The sequence below is a fragment of the Protomyctophum parallelum genome, assembly GCF_964188405.1.
Source record: "Protomyctophum parallelum genome assembly, chromosome: 1".
NCBI lineage: Eukaryota > Metazoa > Chordata > Actinopteri > Myctophiformes > Myctophidae > Protomyctophum > Protomyctophum parallelum.
Window position 1 is genome coordinate 100,804,681 of NC_139697.1, and position 18,651 is coordinate 100,823,331.

At 44.2% G+C, this 18,651-nt stretch overlaps 1 protein-coding gene across 1 annotated transcript in view; it reads right to left on the minus strand.

Moving 5' to 3' along the window:
• The window catches only part of LOC310856130 (G protein-activated inward rectifier potassium channel 2-like), a gene marked incomplete at its 3' end in the record, with an annotated part of 51,060 nt that overhangs the window by 15,318 nt on the left and 17,091 nt on the right, over positions 1–18,651 (minus strand).

Below are 18,651 nucleotides of genomic sequence, written 5' to 3' on the forward strand. Positions count from 1 at the left end.
TCACATTTCATTATCAATAGAGATGAGGGCAGGTGTGTTGCCTGCATGTGCAAACTGTCCAACAGAGACATTAAAACATTTAGGCCTGACGTCAAAATAAAATAAAAATGTCTTCTAAATCGTGACAGTGTTCTGAAATAGGCTACCTATCTCCGTGGTGCTCAATATTTCATGTCAAGGACCACAAAAATGATAATGTAATTGGCCGCCGACCCCCATCTGAAAATATGTTGTTCCAGGAGCAAAAACATTTGAGTTAAAAATGTTTGCTCTGAATGAATATATATTCAAAGATTTGCGCCACATTTTTCAAAAATGGCAGATCTGCGAGCTTGTAGCGCAGCACAGAGTGCTTGTAGACCTGCTATTCTTTCAATAGCTAAAAGTATAACATAATGCGTGAAACACCAAAAGGGGTTCCCGTCCTGAATGGGTTAAAAGGTGCACAGTGGACCGTTTTGTCTACAGCGAGACAACAGAAGCAGCAGTTTGGCTCCATGTGGCGTCTAAGCCGTCTATACTTAGTTTTATGTTCGTTTTCCTCTCCCCTCCCCTCCCCTCCCCTCCCCTCCTTTTCTTTTCTTTTCTTTTCTTTTCTTTTCTTTTCCTTTTTCTAACGGAGAATAGGCAGTCTTGTCTCCTAAACTGTTCCGACTGTATATGTACGTACCTGTAGCTTCCACCATCCCCTCCAGAATGACCACGATCTCGATGTCCTCCTTCCCCAGGTGGGCCTGCGAGATCTCCCAGAAGGGACTCTTGTGGTTGATCTCGTGGCAGATGATGAGCGGCGACACCAGGAAGAGCCGGTCGTCCCCGGTGTCGTAGCCCACGTTGATGTCCGTCTGGTTGAGGGGGATGAACTCGCCCTCCTTGGTCTGCTTCGACTTGATCATCTTGGCTCGGATGGACGCCTCCACGATGTGCGAGTTGCGCAGGTCCCCGACGCGGAACATCAGGCAGAGCCGGCCGTCGCGCATGGAGATGACGGCGTTGGTGGAGAACACCAGCGTCTCGGCGCGCTTCTTGGGCTGCGAGATCTTGACGAACATGCAGCCCACCATGAAGGCGTTCACGATGGAGCCCAGCACCGACTGGATGAGCAGCAGCAGGATGCCCTCGGGGCACTTGTCTGTGATGACGCGGTAGCCGTAGCCGATGGTGGTCTCCGTCTCGATGGAGAAGAGGAAGGCCGAGACGAAGCCGTTGAGGTTGTTGACGCACGGCGTCCACTTGTCGTCCGCCGTGTGGTCGAAGTCGCCGCGCACGTAGGCGATGAGCCACCAGGCGAAGCCGAACAGGAGCCACGTGATGGTGTACACCAGGACGAAGATGAAGAGGTTGAACCGCCACTTCAGGTCCACCAGCGTGGTGAAGATGTCCGTCAGGTAGCGGTACAGCTCCTGCACGTTGCCGTGGTGGACGTTGCACTTGCCGTCCTTGCGGACGTACCGCTGCACCTTGCGCGGCTTCCTCTCCACCTCCGTCAGCTGGTCCTTGGGCGGGTCGTCGTCTCGGAACTGTTTGGACAGCTTGGCCGTTCTGAAGATGGCTGTGCTCTCCACATCCCGATCCATGGGGTTCCTGGACGAAGTCAAGCCTGCAGGGAGACAAGAGTATAGAGGGGATCTATTAAAGTGTCTCTGTTTTATACTTGAGAGCTACTTTCAAAATGACCGGCTCAGTAAGAGCTATACCCATCAAAAGAAAGGGGCTTTGGAATGGCGTTGCATGGAAGACAAACTTTAACATAACACATTCAGACATCCAAAACACATCTGGGTTCTTATCCTGATTTTTCTTTCTTCAAATAAAGAGTGTCTTAAATCATGGTATAGTCACTATACCATGATTTAAGACACTCCTTATTTCAAAAAATAAAGAGTGTCAGAGGAAAACAAGGAAAACAGAGGAAAACAAAATGAAACTCATCCGCTACAACTCCCAGGTCACAAAGAACACACACTAACAGATATACTCCAGTCAGTGAGAGTGCAGAAGTGCAGATGGCAATGCCAGACATTTCTAATCATGTTGGCCTGTTTACATGCAGTGGGGCTTTTATAGGCTTCTGGTTGACAGTCCAATAGCAGGCTTTTCCTTTATTATTATTTTGTGACCAAGTTTTTATTAAGCATTTTTCATTTTCGTTAAAATTCCCCCGTCGCCCCACCCTCCCCAAGGTTCCAATTATCATTGCAACAAGAACAGACATTTCATCAGTTAGTTTGACATTTTACAATATATAGGCATCTTGGCTGGTTGACTTATAAATAAAGATTGAAAAGTAGGCATACATACATACACACACACACACACACACACACACACACACACACACACACACACATACACACACACACACACACACACACACACACACACACACACACACACACACACACACACACACACACACACACATTTAGAATATGGCATTATAGTTGTGCTTTGACCTTTTCTACAGCCTCTGTAAGTGCTTCAATAGATTGCCTTTTTGCTCCATTAGTTCTCGCAATTGATATTTCCAACCCCAATACATTCAGAAATAGTATTTTCCATTTTCTTTACAGAAAGACTATGAGGAGGTTTCCATCTAGACACAAGAAGATTTTTTTGCAGCAGTAGTTCCAGCAAAGAATACTTTTTTTTTGAATGACTGGTATTGAGAGTGTGTGAACGGGAACCCATTTTGGTGTCAGCATCATGTTATGCTTTAGCTATTGAAAAATAGCAGATCTACAAGCTCATATCGCGCCACCGAGTGGCGCGATACGAGCTTGTAGGTCTGCTATTTTTGAAAAATTGAAGAGCGACTGACATTTCTAGAATCTGATCTCAGGTCAGAATGGGTTAATCAGACCAGTGTGTGTCCAGTGGAAACCTTGTATGAATCTGATCTCAGGTCAGAATGGGTTAACAAAGAAATCTGAGGGAGACATGGTACCTCGATTGCAAATAATTCAGATAGGGTCCTAGCCACCCGAGACCAATATGTCTTGACCCCATGGGACACTCCCAGAACATAATTATGCACATAGGCTTTTCCTTATTGACAAACCGCTGAACGGGGTCTCAGGGGATGCTGGGGGATACTTGGTTCTGGGCCACGCAGGTTTCAAATGTTTGAAAGGGGCTTTTGCTTGATCCCTACAATGCTCTATTCCTTAAATATACAGGGCCTTCACACCGTGTGAAATGAATATCGTGTATACAAGTAAATTTTCTTCTGTAATATAATTAAAAAAGTGCACATACAGGGAAATATTCCTGTTTTCGTTTTAATCTTGATTTTTTTTATGGCATACAGCTCATGAAAATCTCAAAATATTAGACTATTATAGACATCGCAAAGTGACCCAACTCTCTCTGTCCCCCATCTAGCTCTCCCTCTCCCATCTCTCTCTCTCTCCCCCTTCTCTCCCTCCCCCATCTCTCTCTCCCCTTTCTCTCTCTCTCTCCCACTAGCCTGGGCACTATTTCATATAAGCTAAATTTCCAATACCCAAAATCTCGGACACTCGCTCACTCCCACTCGGTCACTCGGGGTCATTCCAGCGTGACCCGGAAATGGTTAACGTTCCATTTGTTAAAGTGCTCCATCGAGGAGGAGAGTGGAGTCGAGTGGAGGAGCCGAGTGGGCTCTCCGAGACCGCACAGAGCGAGTGTACATCAGGTACAGGCTCGGTGGGGTATTTTGTCTCCTCGCAGCGGATTTCCGCATCACGTGTATTTGTTTTTTTCCTTCTCCAGTGACATAAGTCCGCCTCCTCCACATGTGGCACAAAAACACAGCTTGAAACCCGATACTATGCACCCCCCCCCCCCCCCCCCCCCCACCCCACCCCACCCCATCCACTAGCTGCCGGCCGGCTGACTGGCTGAAGTCGCTGAATTAATAGAGCTTCAGAATGATAAAGTAGCCTATCTAGCCTACATATGTGAAAGTGAAAGGACCACAACAAGCCACTGGCTTTATTGCGTTGTGTGATATAAGCATAATAAAAGTAGGATATATAAATTAGGCCGGCTATATTGTGCGCACCTCAAAAGCTATAGTTAATTTATCTCTGTGCATGCCTGAATGCACAGACTGCTATGAATGGGTGACAAAAATGTATTTATTTATATGTGGACTGAACTGAATATGTAAGTCAGAGAGACTATACCTAATTCCTGTTATAGTGTCCGTTATTTGCAAAGACCGCGGAGGACTGACTGTCGGAGGAGGGGGGGTGATTTATACGTGTGCGCATCCTGGCGCTTATTCACTATTTCAGGAATAAATAGCCTTGCTTTGCACATGTTACCAATACATACACATTGGCCTCGGAACCTCGGTTACATGTACAAAATGATGAATTGTCTATTCTGTAGACTGGCTCTGTTCGGAGTTCCAGTGATCCAGCTGTGTGACACTGTATTGTTCCACCACTTTTGCTTTGGCAATGTTAACGTATGTTTTCCCATGCCAATAAAGCCCTTTGAATTGAATTGAATTGATACACGTCATTAGTGATCGCGGAATGTGCCGTCGCTTTGAAATGACAGCGTAGTACATTCCGATTCTAGAGGAAAATTCGACCACCACTCTGTCCTCGCATCGAATCCTCTCCTCCTCCTCTCCTCCTCGCTGGGGGCGGAGCCGAGGAGCGAGTGGAGGACGCGAGGAGAGTGAGCGAAGTGTGAAAGTTGCGGTATTGGAATTTAGCTTTAGGGTATTGTTAACAAGGATCAGGTCAAAAGGGGCGGAAGGCAAGACGCCAGGGCTGAAGGAAGTCGCGAAAAACAAGCGCTGGTCACAGGCCAGGGGCTGGTGAGCTTTCAGGACAACTCACAGTTGAGGAAAGGGTCACCGCAACAGCAAGTGGCACAGCCTTCCAGTTATGAGGAGAGTTTTTGCAATTTTTTGCAACTTTGCAATTCACCCTTTGTCAGCCATCCCAGCTCAGCCAGGGCAAAGTGACACAACTTTGCAATTCACCCTTTGTCAGCCTTCCCAGCTCAGCCAGGGCAAAGTGACACAACTTTGCAATTCACCCTTTGCAAAATACAGGGGAATTGGTCTGGTTTTTTTTTGTATAAAACGTTGCAATGCTACTGACGTTTGTGATACAATACTTGAAAACAAAGTACTATAGGCTACATTGTGGGTTTGATCTGACATACAGGCCCTTTTTTATGTCAATCATTCAAGTCACCTTAATTCAAGTGGCATATGCCTTATTTTTTTTCCTTTTTCTTTTACATTTAAATAATATATTTTTAGGGCATGTCATGTGTTCTAGCTGCACAGCCTTTGTGATCTACTGGGCACCGCTGGTGTATAGTTATATAATTACTGTATTCTAACATGGGTGTCACTGAATAAGATGATACTGGATTTCTTGTCTCTCTCAAAACAAACTGGTGAAGGTGATTCACTGTTTCTATGTGACTGGAGGCGTGGGGGGGCGTGAAGGGGGCGTGAAGGGGGCGTGGAGGGGGGCGTGCAGGGGGGCGTGAAGGGGGGCGTGGAGGGGGGCGTGGAGGGGGTGTGAAGGGGGGCGTGGAGGGGGGCGTGCAGCGCACTGCACGGATGCATTTCAGAGCAGCAGCACGCAGACATGCAGGCAGAGAAGTGAAAGAATGAATGCTTCACTGTCTAAATCTCTTTAGAGACGGGTGAAACTAATATTTAGGCATGCCTGACAAAGAACAACAGAAATATGGGCATAAAAAGGGACACAGACATCATAACTGGGTGGGACATTAATTTCCAACTTGTATCGTTCCAAGGAGACCAGTGCCCAACGGGCACCACTCTGCTATTTTCGGCCAATTCGCTGTGCAATGCCAGGACGTATCAGGCTGAATATCAGCCTGTTCAGCTTTATAACCTTTCTTTTTATCTTGTTACAAGATACTAAAAATGAACCCAGTTAACCCATTTTAAAATTCTAAAATTGTCTGCTAAAAATTGTCTGCTAAATCCTGACAGTTTACTGAAAAAGCTCTGTTTCTATGTCAGTCGTTCTTCGGTTTTTCAAAAATAGCAGACCTACAAGCTTGTAGATCTGCTATTTTGCTATTTCTGCTAACACCAAAAAGGGTTCCCGCCCAAAATGGGTTAAGGCAGGGCAAGCAGCCTCTCCCTTGGAAATAAAGAACTATATTATCAAAGAACGTTGTTCGTCTGTCCTTAATGAAATAAAGAACTATATTATCAAAGAACGTTGTTCGTCTGTCCTTAATGAAATAAAGAACTATATTATCAAAGAACGTTGTTCGTCTGTCCTTCCTTTGATGTGATCCCTGCAACGGCGACGCTGAAGCGTTCAAGGAAAGGAAACCTTTTCTCCTCCTTAAGGGAACCAAGCAAAGGAAAGGAAACCTTTTATCCTCCTTAAGGGAACGAAGCAAGCCGTACATTTCAGAGCAGCAGAACGCAGACATGCAGGCAGAGAAGAGAATGAATCAGACCAGTGTGTGTCCAGTGGAAACCTCGTATGAATCTGATCTCAGGTCAGAATGGGTTAATCAGACCAATGTGTGTCCAGTGGAAACCTCGTATGAATCTGATCTCAGGTCAGAATGGGTTAAGGGAACGAAGCAACACGTACATTTCAGAGCAGGCAGAGAAGATAATGAATGAATGAATGAATGAATGAATGAATGAATGAATGAATGAATGAATGAATGAATGCTTCACCGTCTAAATCTCGTTAGAGACGGGGGTGAAACTTAATGACACGACACCGACCCGTCCATCTTCCACACAGAGCTAATTAAGATCCTGTATGCTATAGAATAGAATAGATGGTACCAGAGAGAGGTCAGTTGCTATAGAATAGAATAGATGGTACCAGAGAGAGGTCAGTTGCTATAGAATAGAATAGATGGTACCAGAGAGAGGTCAGTTGCTATAGAATAGAATAGATGGTACCAGAGAGAGGTCAGTTGCTATAGAATAGAATAGATGGTACCAGAGAGAGGTCAGTTGCTGTAGTATAGAATAGATGGTACCAGAGAGAGGTCAGTTGCTATAGAATAGAATAGATGGTACCAGAGAGAGGTCAGTTGCTGTAGTATAGAATAGATGGTACCAGAGAGAGGTCAGTTGCTGTAGTATAGAATAGATGGTACCAGAGAGAGGTCAGTTGCTATAGAATAGAATAGATGGTACCAGAGAGAGGTCAGTTGCTGTAGTATAGAATAGATGGTACCAGAGAGAGGTCAGTTGCTATAGAATAGAATAGATGGTACCAGAGAGAGGTCAGTTGCTGTAGTATAGAATAGATGGTACCAGAGAGAGGTCAGTTGCTATAGAATAGAATAGATGGTACCAGAGAGAGGTCAGTTGCTGTAGTATAGAATAGATGGTACCAGAGAGAGGTCAGTTGCTATAGAATAGAATAGATGGTACCAGAGAGAGGTCAGTTGCTGTAGTATAGAATAGATGGTACCAGAGAGAGGTCAGTTGCTATAGAATAGAATAGATGGTACCAGAGAGAGGTCAGTTGCTATAGAATAGAATAGATGGTACCAGAGAGAGGTCAGTTGCTATAGAATAGAATAGATGGTACCAGAGAGAGGTCAGTTGCTGTAGAATAGAATAGATGGTACCAGAGAGAGGTCAGTTGCTATAGAATAGAATAGGTGGTACCAGAGAGAGGTCAGTTGCTGTAGAATAGAATAGATGGTACCAGAGAGAGGTCAGTTGCTATAGAATAGAATAGATGGTACCAGAGAGAGGTCAGTTGCTATAGAATAGAATAGATGGTACCAGAGAGAGGTCAGTTGCTATAGAATAGAATAGATGGTACCAGAGAGAGGTCAGTTGCTATAGAATAGAATAGATGGTACCAGAGAGAGGTCAGTTGCTGTAGAATAGAATAGATGGTACCAGAGAGAGGTCAGTTGCTGTAGAATAGAATAGATGGTACCAGAGAGAGGTCAGTTGCTATAGAATAGAATAGATGGTACCAGAGAGAGGTCAGTTGCTATAGAATAGAATAGATGGTACCAGAGAGAGGTCAGTTGCTATAGAATAGAATAGATGGTACCAGAGAGAGGTCAGTTGCTATAGAATAGAATAGATGGTACCAGAGAGAGGTCAGTTGCTATAGAATAGAATAGATGGTACCAGAGAGAGGTCAGTTGATGTAGAATAGAATAGATGGTACCAGAGAGAGGTCAGTTGCTATATAATAGAATAGATGGTACCAGAGAGAGGTCAGTTGCTATAGAATAGAATAGATGGTACCAGAGAGAGGTCAGTTGCTATAGAATAGAATAGATGGTACCAGAGAGAGGTCAGTTGCTGTAGAATAGAATAGATGGTACCAGAGAGAGGTCAGTTGCTGTAGAATAGAATAGATGGTACCAGAGAGAGGTCAGTTGCTGTAGAATAGAATAGATGGTACCAGAGAGAGGTCAGTTGCTATAGAATAGAATAGGTGGTACCAGAGAGAGGTCAGTTGCTGTAGAATAGAATAGATGGTACCAGAGAGAGGTCAGTTGCTGTAGAATAGAATAGATGGTACCAGAGAGAGGTCAGTTGCTGTAGAATAGAATAGATGGTACCAGAGAGAGGTCAGTTGCTGTAGTATAGAATAGATGGTACCAGAGAGAGGTCAGTTGCTATAGAATAGAATAGATGGTACCAGAGAGAGGTCAGTTGCTGTAGTATAGAATAGATGGTACCAGAGAGAGGTCAGTTGCTATAGAATAGAATAGATGGTACCAGAGAGAGGTCAGTTGCTGTAGTATAGAATAGATGGTACCAGAGAGAGGTCAGTTGCTATAGAATAGAATAGATGGTACCAGAGAGAGGTCAGTTGCTATAGAATAGAATAGATGGTACCAGAGAGAGGTCAGTTGCTATAGAATAGAATAGATGGTACCAGAGAGAGGTCAGTTGCTATAGAATAGAATAGATGGTACCAGAGAGAGGTCAGTTGCTATAGAATAGAATAGATGGTACCAGAGAGAGGTCAGTTGCTATAGAATAGAATAGATGGTACCAGAGAGAGGTCAGTTGCTGTAGAATAGAATAGATGGTACCAGAGAGAGGTCAGTTGCTGTAGAATAGAATAGATGGTACCAGAGAGAGGTCAGTTGCTATAGAATAGAATAGATGGTACCAGAGAGAGGTCAGTTGCTATAGAATAGAATAGATGGTACCAGAGAGAGGTCAGTTGCTATAGAATAGAATAGATGGTACCAGAGAGAGGTCAGTTGCTATAGAATAGAATAGATGGTACCAGAGAGAGGTCAGTTGCTGTAGAATAGAATAGATGGTACCAGAGAGAGGTCAGTTGCTATAGAATAGAATAGATGGTACCAGAGAGAGGTCAGTTGCTATATAATAGAATAGATGGTACCAGAGAGAGGTCAGTTGCTGTAGAATAGAATAGATGGTACCAGAGAGAGGTCAGTTGCTGTAGAATAGAATAGATGGTACCAGAGAGAGGTCAGTTGCTTTAGAATAGAATAGATGGTACCAGAGAGAGGTCAGTTGCTATAGTATAGAATAGATGGTACCAGAGAGAGGTCAGTTGCTATAGAATAGAATAGATGGTACCAGAGGTCAGTTGCTGTAGAATAGAATAGATGGTACCAGAGAGAGGTCAGTTGCTGTAGAATAGAATAGATGGTACCAGAGAGAGGTCAGTTGCTGTAGAATAGAATAGATGGTACCAGAGAGAGGTCAGTTGCTATAGTATAGAATAGATGGTACCAGAGAGAGGTCAGTTGCTATAGAATAGAATAGATGGTACCAGAGGTCAGTTGCTGTAGAATAGAATAGATGGTACCAGAGAGAGGTCAGTTGCTGTAGAATAGAATAGATGGTACCAGAGAGAGGTCAGTTGCTATAGTATAGAATAGATGGTACCAGAGAGAGGTCAGTTGCTATAGAACAGAATAGATGGTACCAGAGAGAGGTCAGTTGCTATAGAATAGAATAGATGGTACCAGAGAGAGGTCAGTTGCTATAGAATAGAATAGATGGTACCAGAGAGAGGTCAGTTGCTATAGAATAGAATAGATGGTACCAGAGAGAGGTCAGTTGCTATAGAATAGAATAGATGGTACCAGAGAGAGGTCAGTTGCTATAGAATAGGATAGATGGTACCAGAGAGAGGTCAGTTGCTATAGAATAGAATAGATGGTACCAGAGAGAGGTCAGTTGCTGTAGAATAGAATAGATGGTACCAGAGAGAGGTCAGTTGCTGTAGAATAGAATAGATGGTACCAGAGAGAGGTCAGTTGCTATAGAATAGAATAGATGGTACCAGAGAGAGGTCAGTTGCTGTAGAATAGAATAGATGGTACCAGAGAGAGGTCAGTTGCTATAGAATAGAATAGATGGTACCAGAGATAGGTCAGTTGCTGTAGAATAGAATAGATGGTACCAGAGATAGGTCAGTTGCTGTAGAATAGAATAGATGGTACCAGAGATAGGTCAGTTGCTGTAGAATAGAATAGATGGTACCAGAGAGAGGTCAGTTGCTGTAGAATAGAATAGATGGTACCAGAGAGAGGTCAGTTGCTATAGAATAGAATAGATGGTACCAGAGATAGGTCAGTTGCTGTAGAATAGAATAGATGGTACCAGAGATAGGTCAGTTGCTGTAGAATAGAATAGATGGTACCAGAGATAGGTCAGTTGCTGTAGAATAGAATAGATGGTACCAGAGAGAGGTCAGTTGCTGACCATCGATGCAGTAAGAGTAATCTCTGTGGTCCGATGTTGACCACCAGGGCAGGTCACTGCCATGATAATTAGTATAAAGGTAGGTGGCTATAGCGCACATCCAGTTCCTGTCTGGTGCTGGACTAAGGTACAGTAAGTACAGTGAAGAGAGGAGAGAAAAAATATTAAAAAAATGTATTTAAAAAATACTAATACAGTCTGTAACAAGCAAAAAAAAACAGCAAGTTTTTATTGAAACTGTTCTTTTGAAACTGCGTTGCCTTATTGTAAACGTGCTTGCTGTGGTGGTCATTCGTGTTCATATTTATTAGGGATGCACCGAAAGGGAAATTCTTGGCCGAAAACCGAATACCGAATAGCCGAATACATCTTGTGTGGAATGTGGAATTTCATGGAATTTGATGCGATACGGTGTGGTCCGACACATTTAACCTTTTTTAGATTTTTTATTTGAAGCTAGATCTATAAGCCATAATAGGGTTGGGACTTCATTAAAAAACATCTAATTAATTGGAGGCTTTGTGATTAATTCATCTCAATTAATCACATTGTAATCGCATATCAATAGGCCTATTTGACCTGAGCAGTGAGCTTTTTTTTCTACATAAGCATAGGCAATAAAACAAGTAGTAATAATAATAGTGATAATAATATTATTTATAGCTTCTCTGAGTAGCCTACTTAAAGACACTTTTCAAGGAGAACATGAGAAAACAAATAAAAACAACTTTATTTGAGAAAAACTAAGACTATGGAATAAAATAAATTAAAGTGGAATGAGATAGCAATATTCCACAGGTGGGTTTGAATTTATAGGTGGTGGCATGTCTCTGAGTTTTGGGAAGTGCTTCGTTTTGACAGGTCTGCCTGCTATGGACAGTGAAACCCTTCATGACCATCAAACACGGGCAGACGCAACGATACAGTCTATCATTAATTGTTAAAGCTACAAATTATATTCCCATTCGTCTTTGTCTGCCCGTGTAAACGCAGCAGCGAGTGTGATGGGGTTGGGGAACGGATGGAAAGTACATAGTGTTAAAACTAACGTTAGCTCCCATGCTAGCTACTAGCTAGTAGCTTCCCTCGTCAACAGAACACCACCACAGATCGGGTGGAAGCTGCTGGGTATCACGTTGCTTGTGCCCGTGGATGGGAAATAAGATTTAAAAGGCTATGGAAGCGTGGATGTTGTGTCGGATCTGCCTGTGCATTCCGTCTGCTGCTCGCGTGTTGTGAGTGACTGTCGCAGCGTCGCTGGCTGCTGATGCATAGTTAAAGAGCCTCATAAGCATGCGCCCTTCCTGCGCTGGAAGTAGCAGATCTACAAGTTATCTCCCCGTCGCAATGCACAGCTCGTTGGGCTTGTACATCTGTGTTTTTCCCGCAGTTTAGTTGAATTATATCTCACTACTATTCGGTGATATTTTTTCGGCCTATTTGAGCCGAAACCGAATAGGCCGAAAATACATTTTTAGCCATTTTCGGCCGAATATTTTTGGTGGCCGAATTTTCGGTGCATCCCTAATATTTATTGTTATATTTATTGTCATGTCACTTATTGGAGTTAGTGAATCACCTGCCCATGCAGTCGTCATCAGTCACGTGATGTGACGACTGGGTTTAAAAGTTGTCACATATGCTGCCAATTATCACCTGATGAAGACCGTTCACGGCCCAAACGTTGTGTCTTATTTATGGTGTATTGAATAAAAAGCAAACACCTTGGAGCAAACCTCCTCTCTCCACTGCCATGATAATGACATGACACTAATGATGATGACATGAGACCGGCTGACCTGTCCATCTACCACACAGAGCTAAGATTCATTTAATATGCTCTACATGCAGCTAGGGGTGGGACACTAAGACACGCTCCATATATGGTCATGAGTACAGGATTCATTCCATATGTTGATCTGACCGACATGCAACTATTGAAAAATAGCAGATCTACAAGCTCGTAGCGCACGCTACGAGCTTGTAGATCTGCTATTTTTAGCAAAGACAGAGACAGAGAGAGAGAGGTGGAGAGAGAGGAGACAGAGAGAGGAGTGTAGACCTTGTAAACCTAAAATAGAATAGTCATGAATAAAATATGACAGACAGACAGACAGACAGACAGACAGACAGACAGACAGACAGACAGACAGACAGACAGACAGACAGACAGACAGACAGACAGACAGAGAGAGAGAGAGAGAGAGAGAGGGGGGGGGACAGAGAGGGGGACAGAGAGAGGAGTGTAGACTTTGTAAACCTAAAATAGAAAAATATGATTTTTTTTTGTCGTGTGTGCCATTGTGGTGTGTGATTAAATCTTTTCTGACAGGGGGATGATGGAAGGGTGGAGGAGGCACCAAGATGTCCTCCTGTCTAGACTAGGGTATAGGAGGCACCAAGATGTCCTCCTGTCTAGACTAGGACATAAGGGAGGAGGCACCAAGATGTCCTCCTGTCTAGACTAGGGTATAGGAGGCACCAAGATGTCCTCCTGTCTAGACTATGACATGACAACAGTTACGGCTGGCCCTGCTTCTGTCTCTCCAGCTACTCCACTTTACAATCACTGCTTATTCAATTACATTCTTTACTTAAGGACAACTGAGTGCTCTACGTCAGGGGTCCTTGAGGGAGTTCCAGGTGGTCCCCATAGCTAAAGGATAGTTTGGAACCAAATGGACCCTTATGGGCCGTCGGCATGGAACAAGCTCCCTCTGTACCTTTGTCAGGCAGCCTCTGTAGACATTTTTAAAGCTCAGCTCAAGACCCACTTCTACAACATTGCTTTTAATTGATCTTTTAGTTGTTTGTTTTTTTAGTTTTTGTTATTCATGTCCTCACTGTATTGCATTACTGTCGTTGCCTTGCTTTTCTTTTATTCTCCATTGTTCTGTAAAGCACTTTGAGCTGCATTTCATGTCATAAAAGGTGCTATACAAATAAAGTTTTATTATTATTATTATTATTATTATGGGTCTGTAACTCAGAGATCTATATGCTGAAGTGTCCATGCTGTCTTGCCTACATATCGGCAAGACCTTTAAAGGAGAATTCCATGCTAGAATGCTTTCTTATCTTTCTTACCTTTCTTTGTAGTTGTTACGTCCCCACCAAAGAGGTCCAGGTGTTTTTTTTTGTGCAAAAACTCCTTATTGGCTATTTTCCCTACCATAAGCCCTCAATGAATTGCATTGCATTGAATGGGAATTGAATGGGGCTATGGGGTGTTATGCTAGTTCACTTATTTCCATCGAAAGAAGTAGTAAAGTGTGCCGCTTGGCCCTGGGATATTATTTACATTATGAAGAGAGGATATATACAAAGAAATTATAATGTTGAACGATGGAAATAAGCGAATTAGCACAACACCCCATAGCCCCATTCAATTCCCATTCAATTCAATGCAATTCATTTAGGGCTTATGGTAGGGGAAATAGCCAATAAGTAGCTTTTGCACAAAATAACACCTCATGGACCTCTTTGGTGGGGCCGTAACAACTACAAAGAAAGGTAAGAAAGCCTTTTAGTATGGAATTCTCCTTTAAAAACACGTATATCCGAACACCGTAAATGGTGCATTTATATAGCGCCTTAATCCAAGGCGCTTTACATAGATTGTGCATTACATTCACACACACATTCATACACCGATTGCGGCGGAAACCATGCAAGGTACCAACCAGCACATCAGGAACAATTTGGGGTTCCGCGCCTTGCCCAAGGACACTTCAACATGTAGACAGGAGGAGCAGGGATTCGAACCGCCGACCCATGGATCATTGGACGACCTGCTCTACCTCCTGAGCCACAGCCGCCCCGTACCGTCCACAACCATGTTGTTATCACTAGTCCTGTAGCTGAACGTGTTTGTAAAGCGGGTCACATTGTCTCCACACTCAGAGATATATACAGGGATTGAATTGATCCAACCCCCACGGAGACGTAGAGTCTCTGACATCAATAACATCCTTTTAAAACGTGAGCTATTTTGGACACACGCATTACGTTACAGACTCTTGCTCCAAAAGGTCTAAACAAAGAATATGATATTGACTTGGTCTCAACTCCATGGATATCTACGGTCATATTTATCTTCTCCTTGATGCAGGCGCGTAGCGTGGATTCAATTATTGACTGGGCCCATTTACAACCAAGGCGATTTGCATGCACAGGGGGGTGAAGGGCTGCCAATGTTAGCTATCTTTCGTTGTTTTTCTTGTGTTTTCGCTCCCGTCTTTTCGAGGTTAGACTGGGCCATCTCTAAACAGACTGGGCCATCTCTAAACAGACTGGGCCATCTCTAAACAGACTGGGCCATCTCTAAACAGACTGGGCCATCTCTAAACAGACTGGGCCATCTCTAAACAGACTGGGCCATCTCTGAACAGACTGGGCCATCTCTAAACTGACTGGGCCATCTCTAAACAGACTGGGCCATCTCTAAACAGACTGGGCCATCTCTAAACAGACTGGGCCATCTCTGAACAGACTGGGCCATCTCTAAACAGACTGGGCCATCTCTGAACAGACTGGGCCATCTCTAAACAGACTGGGCCAGCTCTAAACAGACTGGGCCATCTCTGAACAGACTGGGCCATCTCTAAACAGACTGGGCCATCTCTAAACAGACTGGGCCTGCTCTGAACAGACTGGGCCTGCTCTGAACAGACTGGGCCATCTCTAAACAGACTGGGCCAGCTCTAAACAGACTGGGCCATCTCTATACAGACTGGGCCATCTCTAAACAGACTGGGCCATCTCTAAACAGACTGGGCCATCTCTAAACAGACTGGGCCATCTCTAAACAGACTGGGCCATCTCTAAAAAGACTGGGCCATCTCTAAAAAGACTGGGCCATCTCTAAACAGACTGGACCATCTCTAAACAGACTGGGCCATCTCTAAACAGACTGGGCCATCTCTAAACAGACTGGGCCTGCTCTAAACAGACTGGGCCATCTCTAAACTGACTGGGCCATCTCTAAACAGACTGGGCCATCTCTAAACAGACTGGGCCATCTCTGAACAGACTGGGCCATCTCTAAACAGACTGGGCCATCTCTAAACAGACTGGGCCTGTTCTGAACAGACTGGGCCTGCTCTGAACAGACTGGGCCATCTCTAAACAGACTGGGCCATCTCTAAACAGACTGGGCCATCTCTAAACAGACTGGGCCATCTCTAAACAGACTGGGCCATCTCTAAACAGACTGGGCCATCTCTAAACAGACTGGGCCATCTCTAACAGACTGGGCCATCTCTGAACAGACTGGGCCATCTCTAAACAGACTGGGCCATCTCTAAACAGACTGGGCCATCTCTAAACAGACTGGGCCATGGCCCCGGTGGCCCAATAGACCCTATATGACGGTGCCTTTATGGGTCAAATCCTGGTTGTTTATCCATAATGTTTACAGACTCTCCTGTTATTGAGGGGCGCTATAGCCCGTCCTATACACAGGTTTAATGTTTGTTTTTAGTTCAGTGTTTGTTTTGTAAACGCCCATTGATAATGAAGGGAACATTTACGTCATATTGTCTCTTTATTGTTAATGGCATTAATGTTGTTGTTGTTGGCGCCGTTTGTTTTACATCATCGTATACATCACCTAATAAACATGAGTTAGACTTTAATATATTAGCGCCCTTCACTTCACACGGGTGTGATTTTTAACTGATCATATGTATTTTTTTGTCCCTATTTTTTTTACTTGCATTTAGAATAGACGAGGTAGCAATATGACGGTGTCAGCCTGAGTTATTTTTGTGTACGTTTACAATCACTGTCGTGAGTGAGTGAAGTGAATTTAGTTACATCATCATCAGCCAATCCCTGACCAATCCCCGACACCGACATACGCAGCCCAGTACAGTGCTTGTGCGCTCTTCTAACGCCTGGGATTCGAACTCGGGTCTCCTGCGTGAAAGTCCAACATCTTTTAAACCCACTAGACCAAAAGGGATATCCCTGCCATCAGGCAGAGGCTCTGAGCCACTCTCTGCTAGACTCTGCTTGCACAAGTAGTAGTAATAATAATAATAATAATAATAATAATAGTAATAATAATAATAATAATAATAATCATCAAATCATGTTGTGGTCTCGAGTCTCGACCAACACATGTTGAACACCAATTTCATGTTGTTCTCCTGCATTGTTATTGCTATAATGCAAGTGTTTCCACTCCACTGTCACCTGACCCCCCCCCCCCCCCCCCCCAACACACACACACACACACACACGCACACACACACACTAGCTGAAACGCTGCGCGCACCACCGCACGTATATACGCGGCGCAGCCCACCATAATAGCTGCAGGTTTCCCGGCGTCGCCATGGTGATGAAAACCCATCCAGGGCAGTTTATTATGTCTTGTTGTCGGTGCTGTACTATATTTATCATCATCATGGCTACAGTAGAGGCTTCGTACTGTACTGTGGCCGGCCGGGGAGTCGTGCAACAATCATCTTTGAGAGTGAAACGAAACCACGTAGGACAATTGTTGTGTTGTGAAACACACACAGCCCACCACAAACACACACACACACACACACACACACACACACACACACACACACACACACACACACACACACACACACACACACACACACACACACACACACACACACACACACACACACACACACACACACACACACACACACACACACACACACACACAGAGACCGAAGCAGCACAGAACAGTCAAATATATTAAACAGCGTTTTATTGTATCTTTTACACGCATATTATATTATATACCCTTTTTAACTCAAAACTAAACGAAGGCGCATTTATTCTTGAATCTTCCTCAACGTATTGCTTCTTATATTTTCTCCACAAATCAGTCAAATCAACCATAATAATAATAATAATCCTCCTTTAATATAGGTATCAGGTATAGGTGTCGGCTAATTGTAATCAGCTGTGGTTTCTCCCCACATGCAGTGGGTGATGATGATGTGTGTGAACTAATATTAGGCCTGCCTGTCAATGTTATGTAACAACACTGTCTGTCTTACTCTTCACTATCGTCGGTTGGACCAACAAGAATGACAGAGGTTTTCTTTTAAATCGATAATGACATTGTGTGTGTGTGTGTGTGTGTGTGTGTGTGTGTGTGTGTGTGTGTGTGTGTGTGTGTGTGTGTGTGTGTGTGTGTGTGTGTGTGTGTGTGTGTGTGTGTGTGTGTCGCTCTCTCTCTCTCACTCTCTCTCTCTGTCAGTCTTGACCAACTCCCAAATATCCACTGGAGGTCCGTTGTCAACGCCCGTACTTCGCCACACATTATAAGCGAATTACAAATATAAAGTGCTCGACCTGAAGTCAGAGATGTCCAGCGTCGGGTCGGGCCGGCTGTGCGTTCACTGCTACTCCGTGTTGTTCGATATAGAGCCGTTTAATCCCGCCTGTGCCTGAATTTCACGGTATACTCCCCATAGTGAGTTTATAGTGGCGCAGCAGGCCAACGCCGGTATTACACGCAGCGGACAGCGAGGAAACGCGGTGACATTCGGGCCCGGGCGGGATTAAAACACCTTTTTATGGAACAAATACGGAATCAGACGGAACATAAGCGGCCCGCAGCGAAGGGTAACAAACAGCTTTTAGGGTGAGCACTTTATATTTGTGCCATTTATACGCGTATAATAGAGTTGTACGGACCTCTATACGGACGTCCCGTTGATCAGCGACGTAGAGTCTGTGGGGGCCACGGGGCCATGGCCCCCATGAAGAATCCTAGGGCCCCTTTCGGCCCCCATGAAGATTTTCGTGGACATTTTACATTTACATTACATATTTTCTGGGAATTCCGAACATTTTGGACCTCTCCGCCGGCAATCTGAGAATCCCATCGTCAAATATTCGGGAAAACAGCGCCTCCCCTGTTGTTCCTCAGGCAACAGTCTGTCTTGAGAGACACCGGCCGTCCAAGAGGTGTT